This window comes from Ochotona princeps, chromosome 4 (assembly GCF_030435755.1).
Source record: "Ochotona princeps isolate mOchPri1 chromosome 4, mOchPri1.hap1, whole genome shotgun sequence".
Classification (NCBI taxonomy): domain Eukaryota; kingdom Metazoa; phylum Chordata; class Mammalia; order Lagomorpha; family Ochotonidae; genus Ochotona; species Ochotona princeps.
In genome coordinates this window covers 35,189,744-35,205,833 of record NC_080835.1, presented here as the reverse complement: position 1 = coordinate 35,205,833, position 16,090 = coordinate 35,189,744, and the positions used below count along the sequence as shown (strand labels likewise).

Genomic DNA, 16,090 nt, shown 5'->3' with positions numbered 1-16,090 from the left:
AAGATACTAGAAGTCTTCCGTTGGATTAGATTAGCCAGTTGTCTCATCTTTCCTGTGCATCTGGAAACCCTCTCTGTTTTTACATGAGAGTCAGCCCTCATGTGCTCCTTGGTTAGGCCACATGTGCTCCATGGTCGAACCACATGTCTATGTGACTTTCTTTGTGGGACCATGATATTGGTGGTCATGTTCAGTGGTTCAGTTGGGGAGACCCTAAAGAAAACTTACCTGGGATGTCTTCAGCACTGGCTCTTTTGAGTACCAGCTGATGCACATACCAGTGGATACAGCCTCCTGACCAACTCTACCCTCAGCAACTCTGGCACACACTGGTAGGTTCTGTGGTCCAGTCTGGCCCAGCTTGCCATGACTCTGCTTGTCTGCATACCAGTGAGTGCTGCAGCCTAGAAGGGGAGTTCTCAGTATTCCCTACCAGGCCTGCTCCAAGCCCTGGTTCTGGCATGTGCCAGTAGATACTGTGGCTGAACTCCACCTTGGCCTGCACTCAGTCCAAGTTCTTGACATTGGGGGCTATGGATTAGCCTGGCCTGGCCTGGTCTAGATCCAGCTCTCTTGAGTGCTCGCATGTGCTGCGACTACTCCTGGCCTGGTCTACTCTCATCCTCAGCTTTTATGTATGCTGGTGGTGCTTTGACTTGACCGAGGTGGGCCCTCTGGATTCCCGCATCTGATTTATCCCATCTCTGCTCCCTTGATTATATGCAGGCACAATGACATGGTCCATGAAAGAACTTAGAAGTCATTTTATACATGTCAAACAAGCCCTCAGTGGTCCCCATTCTGACTTGTCTTCAAACATCCTCGTTTGGGCAATGCTGATCCCCAAACATAGCCATGCCAGGGCCCACTGTTTCATCTCACCTGAAATACAAACATTTAAGCTTGCCAAAAGTGGCCTGCATAGCTTCACTGAATAACCTAGTATGTACTTAAAGAAGGATTATCAATAATTCTACAGGATCTCTTTCAGAAAACAGAAGTTGAGCGAAAAAACTCTTTCTAACTGATTTTTATCAAAATCACACATTTGTGGAATATTTAAAAAGCTACTCAACGTTTCTCATAAGTATAGCTGCGAAAATCTTAATGTTTGCTACTGAAGTTCAGAAATATATACTATTTTGTACACCATGACAAACTGGTTAATTATTAAAATCAAGGCAAGTTCAATACTTTTAAAAAAGTCATTGACTATAATATGCCATGGTAAAAGACTGAGTGAAAAAATCACGTGATCATTGCATTGAATGTAGACAAATAATTGGACTATACTCAACATTCAAATTATAGAAATAGAGAAAAACTATCTCAACTTGCTCATGCACTTTGAGCAAAAAATCTTTAGCAAACATATTTTATGTCATAGAGTGAATGAGTTCCCTGGTTGGAGACATGGATGTGGAGTGTGCATACAAACTTGTGTACTTCCGTATGGCATACAAGTGCTCCCGATCGCTTATTAACCACTAAGCAAAATACACTCCTTTTTCTTCATAAGTTTTTAGATTTCTTTACATCTACCAGCTACTAGACCTCTGTCAAATTCATAGCCTACAAATGTTTTTCACCAAATCTGCCTTTCAAAATAAACAAAACATTTTAAAAAAATCTGTATTACTTTGGCAAAGTGGCTCCTTTCAGAGCGACTCGAATTCAGTGTGAGGGATTGTAGCAGCTTTCCTGGAGTTGATATCACTGGGAAACAGCATCATTTGTTGCAACGGATAGTTTGAGATATATCTATCAGTCTTTGGAGAAGTTGTACATGGTACTAATCACTTCCAATACAACAACATTTTAGATTTGGAGACTCAGGTACTTTTCTAAGAGTAACACCTGAATATTTGCGAAACCTTTTATGACAATGAAATATCTGAGAAATGTTTTGATTGACTTTTTACTTCTGATGAATTGCTTGCTCTTTGAATATCAACAGAATGTTAATCTGGCACTAACCAAAACTGTCACCCAAATGGATTCTCAAGAAGAGAAAGGGCTCTGAGTGGAGAGATTCAAGGTCATGAAACCAATGTTGAGGTGTGGCATAAAGCAAAATCTCCATACAGCCTGGGAAAAAAAGCACCAGGATTTTGGAAATTTGGAGTTCTCCAGTGTGTGGAGGTAGCACAGCTGCCATCACTACAGAAATGATCGCTGAAAATGATAAATTACAAGTAACACCTGCACCAGCTAGGCATTTGTGTCCTAACAAAATTTTGAAACATGGGGGTAAAGGAAAGGAAGTACAGTACAGTGACAAAGAAAAAGGCAAACAGTACAACAAAATGTATCTCTGAAGCAATGAAGAATCCAGAGTAGTCACCTCTAGTCAACAGTGATGTAGGAGTGCTAAACTGGAGACTACCAACAAGAGAAGGAGTCTCTTATTCTGCTGATGATGTTGGACCTTTGGAGAGTGGAAATAATTGTGATGTCAATCAAGAATATCAACTAGCAACAGATAATTTAGAACTGAATGATGTGGTTATCACCATCCACATTTTTCTGGTTTTTCAGCACCTGTAATTTGCTAGATCTTGGGCGAATATTGACATGACAGTCAACAAAATACCTTGGAGTGGTGTCAGAGTTTGATATCTAAAGAGCCAGGGCTGACATGATGGCTCAACTGGTTAATCATCTACCTTCAAGCTCCAGCATCCCAGGTAGGCAACAGTTCATGTCCCGCCAGCTTCACTCCCGATCCAGCTTATGACCCCAGGATATCAGTGGAGGATGGTTCAAAGTCTTGGGCTGCTGCACCTGCCTGGGAGACCCAGAAGAAGCTCATGGCTTTGGAATGGCTCAGCTCCGGCAGTTGTGAGTATCTGAGGAGTAAACCAGCAGACGGAAGATCTCTCTGTGTCTCTCCTTCTCTCTGCAAATCCGAATTTTCAATAACAAATAAATAAATCTTAAAAAGAGAAAATAATAGTGGAGTTAAGAATTGCTGAGAAGCTCAATGATTTATTCCCTGTTCAAGATTCCTTCATCCTCTCCCCCCACCATTACTGTAAAATAGCGTTTATCAAAGTAAACCTGGTTGATAGAACAGCACTGTTCAATTTTCCACAGAGCTCACTTTCCTACTAGAGAGACAAAGAAATTCTGAAGTATGAAGAGGGAACCAAGAAGGGAACATTTCAAATAAATGAATAAAAAAGCTAACATTTGAAGACGTGTTTTTTGTTTTTGTTTTGTTTCTGTTTTTTTTTTTTTTTTTTTTTTAAATTTAAACCCAATGGAGATTTTTTTTTCTTTCCCTGATAGAATCCACAGTTCTGCGTGTGCATGGGCCCTCAGTTCCTGCCAGTGCTTTGGTGTCACATAGTATTTGTTGATAGCCAAATGGCACAAATTTACTGCGTGAGGCTGTTGATTTCTTTGCAGATTTGATGGGCCAGCAGGAAAAAACACTCTAGAGACAGTCCCAAACTGAACTCTTCCTCTGCCTTTGCCTGGAAATTGTTCCTTTATTTTTTTTATTTTTTTTTTTTATAATCTATTTTATTGTGTTGTTGACAATCTTTACATAGTTAATTACAGTTAAAGAAAGAAAAAGAAAAGAAAAAAAAAAGGTTCAGGGGGATAGGGAAGTGGGTAATACTATTATGTCCACATTGTTTCCATCTTGTATCTGAGGTAAAGGGGGATATTGAGGGGGAAGCCCCACCCAGTTTCCCGCCCACCCCGAGTCCCGGATGTGGGGCATGCTCTGAGATATGTGCTCGAGTGGTGTTAATAGTTCTCCGGTTATGAATCGCTGCCAGTTTCGCTCGATGAGGTCGTCCACTGATTGATATGGTCCATCATAAAGTCTCCGTTTGCCCCATATATCGCTGCCAACATATAGCTGAGATGAATGATTGATCTGCTCTGTCTTCTGTCTTTTCTTGATTAGAGTTCTGAGTCCAGCAGTTCGATTAGGGAGATCTCCAAAGAAACTTTGAGGTATTCCCAGACTAGTTTCTTGTATGCTCTAGCAAGCACAGGGCCCGGCACAGTCCATCACCACGATCAGCTGGTGGTTGCAATTGCTGGGTTGGTTCTGTTTTCCTTTATTTTAATCCTAAGTATAGCTACATTTCATACCGTTTTAAAAAAGGTTTTCTTTATAAAAGATTTTGGTTTTTTACTCTTTCACTGGCTTTCAGTTTTTCTTCTTTCCATATATTCAAACGCTGGGATCATCTGTATATGCATATAGATAATTACATGTCTGTGATATAAACATTGTAATTGTTCGTTTGGTGTTCCTGGAACTAGTTTAATCCATTTTGGGGGGTGAGGGGATGCAGGTGAACTGCTTAAGGAGAATGAGGTGTAAAAGATAAAAGAGATGGTTATTTTGCCATTTTTCTTTATTAATTTACTCATCCATTTTTTTTTTGTCAGAGATTTCTTTCAAGGCCTGTCCTTCCAGTACAGAATACTGCTGTGACTCTCATTTGTGTCAATATTAAAAATAGCTGAGAAGTGGATTTCAGATAACATAGTCCTCTCTTCAACATATCTTAGAGAAGAATGATTATGTCCATTAAGGGGTTGTATTCCTGTTTGCAATCATGTCTGCTACTAATGCTACCTAGGCTTGCAATTCTCCACATTGTGAGTACTTAAGCTAAATATAATAATTCACAGTCTTTCTAACACCTTCATATTTCTCAGGTTTGTCACCTGCCTCTTCCAGGCTGCTTATTCCAGAAGGGTTATTGATTCAGTGAGCTTCTATACCAATCACGTTGGCTGCAAACTATGGCTGAAACTCCTTTTCTATCGCCAGAATTTTATTTTGATTAACCCACATAGATCTAATCTTCTTCTACCCTTCGTGACATTTTCTACCTGTCACTTTCTAGCACTGAAATTCTTCCTTTCCCTCCTCAGTGAGTTCACTGTGTAGTGAGGTGCTTCTCAGCACTATCTTGTCATATAAAAATGGCCGTGGTGAAACTTATTTGTCTGAGAAAGCTTTGGCCTTTCCCTTTTCCCAATTGCCTCAGGGAGGTTTTCTAATCTCTTAGTTTCCACATGAGATTTTTCTGAGAAACGGGGTTGGGGAAACACATCTGTCAGGTAGTTAAAGGGGCCAAAATTTCTTGTCAGTCCAGTTGGGTTGAGAGATCCTTGTCCATATTATTTTTAAAATCAAGTTTAATTTCATAAGAACTTTTAAATGAAAACTTGGGATAATATTTAAAATATGATATTTAAAATAAGAGATGTCTGTAACCCTGTAAGATATATGCAGTATGAAACATTCTAATGTAGCATAAAATTTTTAGAACAGATGAGCAACACACATTTATACCAATTTGAATCAAATAAATTATATGTATATGCTTAATGCTCATGTTCAACAATGTATAAATCATTGGCCAGTGGGTTAAAATTTAAAGCTAAATGAGATATTACTGTACATTTGTTAAACTTACTAAAATTAAAAAAATAACATCAAATGCCACCAAGGACACAGGAACTGAATTATTCATATTTTGTTATGAATAATAGAGACACTTCAGAAAATTGGTGATCTGTTGTAATACTGCTTTCATGAGTAACATTACTTCATATGAAACAGCATGTTTTGATTGATCAAATATGAGGTAATTAGAATCAGAAAAATCTGGTTTAATATCTATCTTCATCTTCTATCGGTAGTGTTGTCCTGATAAATGTCTTTAAGCTTCAATTTAGTTTTTTGTAAGTTGTAATTTTCATCACCAAAAAAGTTAGTGAATAGGAAGCAAGATATTTAGCATACTGGAAATAAAGACTTAACAGGGTTAGGTCCCAGAGCGATGGCTCAATTAGCCAATCCTCCTCCTGCAAGTGCTAAGGTCCCATGCAGATGCTGGTTCATGTTCCAGCTACTCCACTTCCCATCCAGCTCCTTGCTTGTGCATGGGAAAGCAGCAGAAGATGGCGCAAGGCCTTGGGACCCCTTGTCTACATGGAAGACCTGGAAAAGTCTCCTGGCTGCCTGCTTCAGATTGACTTGGGAATGAACCAGAAGATGGAAGCTCTTTCTTCTTCTCTCATTAAATCTATCTTTCCAGTAAAAAAAAAAAAAATTGCATCTTAAAAAAATGAATTAGAAGACTAACGCTTGATGTCATTTTCATTTGGCATGGTGAATAAAACATTAATAATAAATTTTCCTATATGTCATTACGATCACCATGGATACATATTTTTAATCTACCATTATTAAAATTGATGTGATTACTTTTTACAGAGATTTGTCAGATGTATTAATCTGAGAAGTGTTGGCAATGGTGACTCATGTCCAAGAATTTTTTTTTCTAGCATAAACAAGTATAGGAAAGTGAAAGGATTGACCATTAAGTTTCTATCCTGTGGGGATGATTTCAATACATCCCATTCCATCCACACAGACATTTAAAACTGTGTTATGGGGGCAGATATTGATTGAGGACTTTCCACAGTTTGATAAATTCTACTTTAGATGTCTTTCCTAAAGCTAGCTATTTTAGCAGATTTTCCATCAAGTCAGCAGTATATTCTGTGGTGCAGTCAGAATAGTTTTCTGCTGAATTCTTTTTTCGTCCTTAACATTTATCACCATAGACCATGTCTCCACAGGCACCTAAGAGCTGCATTGCTCATACAAAACATGGATTACATCTGCCTTTGGCTCATTTCTCTCCACATGCTGCACTCACCCCATGGCTGTGCTTTGCTGTGCTTTGCTGTGCTGTGCTGAGCCCCAGCATCTTGTATATAAAAGCAACATTGTGATTCATGTCCTCAGTGTGGATGTCCCAGTTCTGCTGCTGCTGCTGCTGTTGATGCCACCACTTCCTGCCTTTTATTGCAGTGTCAGTATGATTAAAAAAAAAAACAGGAGCAGAGACGGTGGTGGTGCCCAAGATGAGATGGTAATCAAAATAGTCCTGCAAGAAGCAGGAGATCCCAATTTTGGACTGCAAACTGTAATTTACATAATAAATTATACCAAATATGCTGTTTCAAATAAAACTTACATCATTTCTAAATTGTTGACTGTAGGACCTGGTTTGTTTTTGAGAAAAAGATGCATGAAACAAGGATGAGTCAATCACTTCTAGTGGTTTCTTTACTCCAATTAAATATGGAGTAACACATTAGTTTGTTTACTGAAATAATTTCTTTCTTGTTGACAGGATTCCAACTTGGTTTTTGAAACAACATTCTAGGCTCAGGGTATTTTTTAGTTATTGATTTGTGTAGTTGGGGGAAAAGCAATGAGATTTAAGGCAAGCCTGCTTAAGACTTCCTGGCAGAGTTCTCTGCCTGGCAAGGGAGAGTCATAAGAAATTTATTTTTATGGTACAGTTATTGTACACATTATTTTCTAAATGTGGTAACATTTTTTCAGCTATGTTGGGACTCGTTGTCAACACTATGAGAAGAGTGAAGAGGAAAGGGGGAAAGAATCTGACTCTCTGATGAAAATGTCAAGAGATTGCACGAATGTTGGCGCCTCCTAACTCTAGTCATCTAAGTAAGTGATATACTGAGCACCGATGCTGTTTAGACCGGTTTGAGTGGACAGTATTACTTTCAGTGGCAGGAATTCTCACAGATAAATATAATGTATTATATTCTTTTTTGATTTTTTCTGAGGATTGGAGCATCATCTAGATTGATTTTGGCCAGGACATAGTGACACAGACTGGAAGAGTAAGGGGTGGGAACCTAAGCTTCACATGAGGACCAAGTTCATCTCTGGATGAAAGGCTCAAGTGTAGGCATGGGACAATGAGAGAATCAAGTGCAATGAGGTGTTCAAAGCTGGTAACTTACCAGAAGCTCTAGAATATTCTCTATTCAAAGAGTCAATTAAAAAGTATTTCCTGGGAATCTGTAATGAACTTGACATAAGCGGTTACCATTACTCAGGAGCTGTTCCAATGCTCCAACACAGTTCACAGGGCCCTTACAAAATTTGTGTAAAAATAAAAACCAACCAAATATTCCTGTCAACTTAGCTTTTATTTATCATGTTATATTTTATTGAATGCTTTCTTTGTATCTACTGAGACAATCATATATATATGCATATGTTTATATGTATTTTACTTCTTCAGCTTGCTCTTGTGATGTATCATATTTATTGAGCCATGCCCACATACTAAAGATAAAACTTAGCTGGTATGGCTGAATAATTTTTCTGATGCATCATTTGATTTGATCAGCTTGTACTTTGCTGAGGATTTTGTATCTAATTTCATCAAGGACATGAGTCTACAGTTCCCTTTCCTTTTTGCATCTTTTTCTGGTTTTGGAATTAAGGTAATGCAGGCCTCACAGAAAGATTTTGGAAAGATTCCTTTTCATTGCTTTGAATAATTTAAGAAGAATTAGAATTAGTTCTTCAGAATTCAGTAACAAAGCCATCAAATCCTGGCTTTTATTCCTAGAAGACTGCATTATTAATTCAATCTCCATCTTGGCTATAGATCTATTTAGGCTTTCTATGTCCTCATGACTTAATTTAGGTAGATTGCATATGTCCAGAAATCTACCCATTTTTTTCTAGATTTTCTAATTTGCTGGCTTATTGCTGTTTGTTGTAATTACTCATACTTGATTTTTCTTCTATCTGTAGTGTCCATCATTAGATTTCCTTTTCATCTCTGATTTTGTTGATATGGGTCCTCTCTCTCTCTCATACTCTTTCTCTCATTGTCTTCTTTCTCTATCTTTTAGGTTAATTGAGTCATTGGTACATTGGTCTACTTCATTTTTTTTCAGAAATAAAAACAGTTCCATTCACTAGTCTGTTGTATCTTTTTTGAAGGAGTTCAATTTTGTTAATTTCCTCTATAATTTTAATTATCTGTCTTCCTAATGCTTTTGCTTTGGTTTGTGCTAATCTTTTAGGTCTTTAAGATGAACTGATAGATGATTATTTGTTGCTTTTATTATTTCTTGATGGAAGCACTGTTATAAACTTCCTTTATAACTGTGTTTTTGCTGTATCCAGTAAGTTTTGCTACCTTGTATTGTCATCTTAGTTCATTTGCAGAAATTTTTAAATTTCCCTTTTTTATTTCTTCTATGCCTCCCTGTAGCATTCAGTAGCATTCAGTAGCATTTTGTTCAGTTCCCATGCATTTGCATATTTTTAAGCTAATTAAGTTGTTGATTTTCATGTTAACTCCATGGTAACCAGAAAGGAAACATAATGATTTCAGTTTTTTGAATTTGCTGGGACTTGTTTAATGGTCTAACATGAGGTCTATCCCAGAATAAATTCCATGTGCCAATGAAAAGAATGTGTATTTTGCAATTGTAAGATGAGATATTCGATAGATACCTATTACATACATTTGCTTCATAGTGTAGACTAACTCTGCCTCTGCTTTGTTGATTTTCAGTCAAGCTGATTTATGTTTCGATGAAAGTGGGTTCTTGAAATCCTCCATTATTGTTGTGTTGGAATCTATGTCTCCTGTTAGATCCATCAACAATTATTTTAAGCAGCGAGGTGCCCTGGCACTGAATGCATGTACATTTACTATAGTCATATGTTCTTGCTGAACTGACCCCTTAATAATTATGTGATTCTCTTCTTCATCTTTTTTAGACATTTTTATATTAATATAACACATTTGAATGACCAATCCTGCTTTAATTTTTATTATGGTGTTTTATCTTTATTCTTCCACTCATCCTGTGTTTATCTATGTTAATAAGCTGTGTTTCTTATTGATAGTAAATACATGGACCTTATTTTTTAATCCATTGAATCCTTCTGTATAATATGGTTTTGGTTATTGAAAGTTAATGACTTGATCCTTCCAGTTTTACATAAATATTGCCACTCTTTATAGATTTTCATCGCCCTTTTTACTAATTTTTCTATTTTCATATGACTTCTTTAATGTTATTGCTGTGTAGCACATTCCTAAGCATCATTTGTAAGGTTGGATAGGTTGTGTTTAATTTTCTCAATTACTTTATTTTGGAAGAAATTTATTTTAGCTTCACTTTTTAAAAAAATTTTACTTATTTTTATTGGAAAGACAGATTTAATGAAGAAACGGCAGACAAAGAGGAAGATCTCCCATCCATTGGCTCATTCTCCAAGTTGCCATAATGGAAAGAGCTGAACTGATTCAAAGACAGGAACCAGGAACTTCATTCAGGTCTCTGAAGTGGGTGCACCATCCCAAAGCTTTGGGACACCTTCTACTGCTTTCCCAGGCTACAGACAGGGAGCTGGATCAGAAGTGAAGTGGTGAGGACATGACCCGCTCCAATATGGGATTTTGGTGCTTGAAAGAGAAGGTTTAGCCAATTAAGCCAGTGGCCTGAGCCCTACTTTCATTTAAAAATGGGAATTTTGCTGGATTCGGTGTTCTTGGTTGACAATTTCTTACTTTTAGGACCTGAGCTATATACCTCTCCAATTCTCTCATAGCCTGTATGGTTTCTGATGAGAAATGAGTTGTTATTCTGACTGGGGAATCCTTGTATATAATCTCGCATTTATCTCATATTTTACTGTTGAAAATTTTACTAAATGTACCCTGGTTGAAAAAAGTTCTGATGTACATATTAGGAGTTCTATTTGCTTCCTTCGCTTGACTGTTCCTTTCTTTCTCCAAATTACAAAAGTTTTTTTTACTGTTTTATTTGTTCTAAACAGACCTCTTAATTCACTTTCCCTTTCCACAGCTTCAAGACTTCCCAAGACATACATGTTTGTTCTCTTTATAGTGTCTCACAAATCTTGAACACTGCTTTCAGTTTTAAAACTTTTTTCTTATTTTTTGTAAGACTGAGATAATGTCAGGGTTTTATCTTCTGTCTCTGATAATCCTTTCTGCTTTCCCTGAGAAGGGAATGAGATCAAACCCAGAAACTGTAAAGTCAACAGTCACATTAAAGAGTTTAATTTGTCTGCATATCGCTGCCTTCTCCTGGTGGTAGCAACCTGCAGATACACCAGTTGTGGCTGAAGTCACTCATTTTGGAGTAAGTGCAGCTTATCACTGGTGAAATCTTTCTACTGGTATTATGCTTAGTACATTTGACTGCATTCCTTGGTCTTTATATTACTAAAATGTGACTGAAAATCTAGAAGGGATTCATTCCTGAGCCTTGATTGAAAGTAAGACCAAGAAAATCTCAATTTCAAATTTATCTATCGTTTAGCAGGAAATGAGACTTGTTTCACTCTGTAGGGATGTCTTTGGCTGATTATTTAAGGTAGAATTTAGCCCTGTGTGTAGACTTGTAAAAATTAATTTGCTTTGTTGGTTGAGAACGTGTTTGGGTTACCAACTATTGACACCTAGTGAGCAGAAGTTAGCACTATTGCCCAACATTCTACATCATGAAGAGTTATCTAATAATAAGAAATATCAGTAGTTTCACTAATGGAAAACTATGTTCTTATAAGGATAGGATAGTAGATATGTGACCGATAACAAACATTCACATAGTAGCCTAAGATGTTTTTATTTCCTTCTTTGTTGGTTTGTCTTGCCAGTTTTCATTCTTTCCTTCGAGTATACTTTGTAGACTTTTGTAGAAAAGATATATAAGTAGAAGATACATGATACATGCATACTAACCAGATGGATATTAGTAGAAGATACTAGCTACATGGAAGCTTGTCCAAAGAAACTAATGGCTTAGTTGAGACAATCAGAAAAAATAAATAAATAACAACTTTTACTCAAACTGCAATGGATCTAAAGCTCAGGATGATCTTTCCTCTCTGCCATATTGTTCCAGTGCTCCTTGGGATCGCAGGCAACACATTTGTAGCACTATCGATATGATTATTTAGACACTCAAAATAGCACATAACAAATGAAAATTGAGTCTATAATCCTAATTTCATTTACATCATTTTAAAACCAACAGGGTTAATCATACATTTTCCCTGCATTTCATGTTTACAGATAATTCAAAGACTTCTCACACCCCTTCCAAAAGTTTCCAAGCCAATATCTTATGTAAATCAATATTGATACTGTTGAATTTAATGAATGGCTTCCTACTGTATTCTTAGGTCTGGGTCTAAGAAAAGGAAGGGTGCTAGAGCAGTAGTAGCAATTTTATATGATAATGTAGGATGACAATCCCCTTTTAACCCTTGTGCTTATGATTTCATTCTATCTTTTTTCTTCTTGGCACCAGGCCAGACACGTTTTCTGCTGAATACAGCAATTGCAGCGGGTCAAGAACAAGAATAGGATAAGGCAGCTCTTGCATTCTTTTGCATGGCAATAGACAATATACAATATATTATATATAGAAATGAAAGAGGGGGAAGTGATTCGCCTAACAGTAAGAATGACAATAAAGACATTTACTTCTTATATTGAAACACCTGGGTTTAGTATCTAGATGGAGCTCGTAACTGTGCCTTGCTGATTCAGACCCTGGAAGACATGAGTGATTATTCCAGTAAATTGCATTCCTGACAATGATGTGGAAGCTCTGGATTAAATTCTGGCTCTTTGATTCAGCCCAGTCAAGTGCTCTTTGTTTCAAAGATTATAGATGAATACACTCTCTCTCACATTCGCTCTTCCCTTCTTTTCAAATAAATAAAACTGTTCTTTTTAAAAAAGATATGATTTCTAATGTTTTCACCATAAGAAAATGATTACTAACTGAGCGAAGGGGGGAGGGGTCAGTCTTACTGTGAAGCTTGTTAAGCTTTTATATCCTGCAATGGAGTGCTAGAATCCCTGTTACTCTACTTGTGGTTAAAATTTCTGCCAATGTCCCTTGGGATGACAGGAAATAATGGTCCATATGCTTGGACAGCCTGTCACCCATATGGGAGACTTGGATAGAATTCCTTACTCTTTTTTTTTTTAATTACTTGTTATTTAACTTCATTAATTACATTGTATTATGTGACACAGTTACATAGATACTTGGGTTCTCCCCCCCTCCCCATACCCTCCCACCATGGTGGAATCCTCCACCTTGTTGCATAACCACAGCTCAAGTTCAGTTGAGATTCCCCATTGCAAGCGTATACCAAACATAGAGTCCAGCATCTTATTGTCCAGTCAAGTTCAACAGCTTCTTAGGTATATCCTCTCTGGCCTGAAGACAGAGCCAGCAGAGTATCATCCCAGTCAATTGAAAGCTCCAACATACCATCAGCAAAAATTGACATCGTTATGGAATTAATTGACATAGTAATGAGTAACCAATATGTTAAAAGTAAATGCGAGTTCCCAGCCACCTTCTGTGACCACCTCATTGACATTTCAATTTTAGTTTATACACAACATATAACATTCAAAACATAACATGTTATACATAAGATCATATCATCTTAAATTAAGGCAAACATGTGGTATTTAACCTTTTGGTATTGGCTCATTTCCCTTAGCATTATGGTTTCCAGTTTGGCCCATTTGGCCACAAAGAACTGCATTTTGTTTTTTTTAATAGCTGAGTAGTATTCCATGGAGTAGATGAACCATAGCTTTCTTATCCAATCCTCTACTTGATCTTGGCCCATCCCAGATGTGGCTAGTGAAAGAATCAGTTGATAGAAGATTTTCTGTCTCTCTTTCTCATAGCCTTGGGTTCTAATGCGGGTGATCCAGAAGGAGCTCCAAGCTCCTGGCCTTGGACTAGCTCAGTTCTGGACATTGTAGTCCTATGGGCAGGAACCAGAAAATGTAATATTTCTAGTTTTGACTCTCCTTACTTCACTGTAATTCTATCTTTCAAGTAAAAATGATAAATACTTTAATAAAGAATGTCTAGGTGTTATCTGTACAGTCAGTTTTGCTTTGACATTTACCTAGGATTTAGAAAGCACAGTGTATTTTAGTTTGGAGCAACCATATTTAGGTGGAATAAATGATTTTAAACTGTGCCAGCCCTTAAAGACACTACTTAGAGACAAGTGTACAGAAAATATATTCTTTGGACAAAAATAAACACTTGATATCTGATAACAGCTGGGAAATGCTGCAATAGGTACTAGATACTGGGCTCTGATAAACTGAGTATTTCTGAGTACAAAGATTGTGCTTCAAGAGACTTATCACAGATTGCTATTTGCATGGTAAATTATATAGCATAGTATTACTTCCATTTTTATATACTGATGCATTTAATTATTTAAAAAATACTAAGAGAAAGATAATATACTTTCATGATGTGGCTGAAGACTAAAAATTTTTTAATATTTATTTTATTGGAAAGTCTGATATACAGAGAGGAGGAGAGACAGAGAGAAACATCTTCCATCAGCTGATTCACTCCCCAAGTGGCTGCAACGGCTGGAGCTGAGCCGATCTGAAGCTAGGAGCCTGGAGCCTATTCCATGTCTCCCACATGGGTGCAGTGTCCCAAGGCTTTGGACTATCCTCAGCTGCTTTCCCAGATCACAAGTAGGCAGCTGGATGGGAAGTGTGACTGCCGCGATTAGAAGTGGTGCCCATATGGGATTCCAGTGTGTGTAAGGCAAGGATTTTAGCTGCTACTGTGCCAGGCACAAAGACTGATATTTTTAAAAATAATATGGCATTGTTCCATTGTAAGTAGGAGATATGTACTTAGATTGATGTATCTTTGAAATCCTGGACTCTTAAATGGAGCATTTTACAGAGCTAATCAGCCCTAATTTTGTTATTATGGTTGATTATATCAGCAAATTTCTTGTCTTATTTTAACCTTTTGGCATTCTGCCAGCGCATTTTGGGAGTGATTTTTGGTGTTGGCTTCACAGCTCTTGCATGACTAACTATAAGGGCCACTCTTTCAGCTCCATAGGTGCATTTAAGAGAAGTAATACTGATTAAGAAGATCCAACTTTCTCCACTTCTACCTCCTTCCTACTGAACTCAAACCCGTGTTTTGTTTATATTTTTCTTTTGAGCTTAAAATAATAGTTTTATTTTCTTTATAGTATAGACTGATTTCACAAAGCAGAGTGGTTTTTGGGTGAATACAATTTCACTTAGATTCTCCCAAAAGGCTATATTCACCCAATATGGCTTCTGAATCTCTTTTTAAAAATGACAACCATGACTTCCAGAAGGATCTTATCCATTGTCTTAATAGCAAAAAAGACTGGCTAACGCACAAGATTTCAAAGCATATCACAGTCAGTAAATGTAATATTTTGTGATAGTTTTCCATTTCAGTGGTATATAATGAGGATGCCTGTGAATATGAAATGTATTTCTTACTGGGAACCATATGGTCAGAAAGCCACAGATAGCTGCTGTGAGCCCGCTGTGGGACACCACAAATCACCATGACATTGCCTGATTCGATCCGGGCAAAATTAATAGGCAGTGGAAAGTCATTCTAAAAGAATTGAGGGCAGAGAAAACTTTACACAGTGTCCAAAACTGCAAAGGCACAGTAGTTGGTGAAAACATAGACACAGGTACATTGCATGTGCATTGGTTCCAAATCTGCCGTAAGATTGTTGATACTCTTTGATTTGAGGAGCATATTCTTCTATGTCTACTCTGATTATTTACATTTCACAGAATCTAAGAAAAAAAAATCTGCCTTCACGAAGACTTCTAACGGGGCAGAAGTGCCCTGGATGAGAGTCTGAGACATTGTCACTATTAGGAAGTACAGGTACTGTTACAGATGGAAATACATGAGACCCAGGCTTCTCTGTGCTTCACCTATTTGTGAAATTGGTTAACATGGAATATGCTGCACAGCGGAATATAAGAATTTTAAGTACTGCAGGTGGCAATGAGTGTCCTTCAGTGTTCATTTCACAAGGATCAACAGAGATCATGTCCCAAACAAGCTTCCTTGTCTTCCTAAGCTTCAAAACTGGCAGCATAGCATTGTGCAGCTTCTGAGCTAAACGCTGCAAGACAGGCTACATGGCAGAAGTTTAGTATCTGCTCCTGAGAAGAAGCTAACAGAACAGAAGAGGGGGAAAGCAGTTTCATGAAAATAAGCATTTCTACAAAAAAATGTGAGTTACAGCAATGGCTTGACAGGCAATTTTCAGTTCTTGAATATCTGTCAGGGAAGAATGAACTCACGTGATCCAGACAGATGATCTCAGATCAACACAGAGATGATGTTT

General features: G+C 37.4%; 1 pseudogene; it reads left to right on the top strand.

The window, feature by feature from the left end:
* The first annotated feature begins 1,413 nt into the window (after positions 1 to 1,413).
* On the top strand, positions 1,414 to 2,318 carry LOC131479987 (coatomer subunit delta-like; annotated as a pseudogene).
* The last annotated feature ends 13,772 nt before the right edge of the window (positions 2,319 to 16,090 follow it).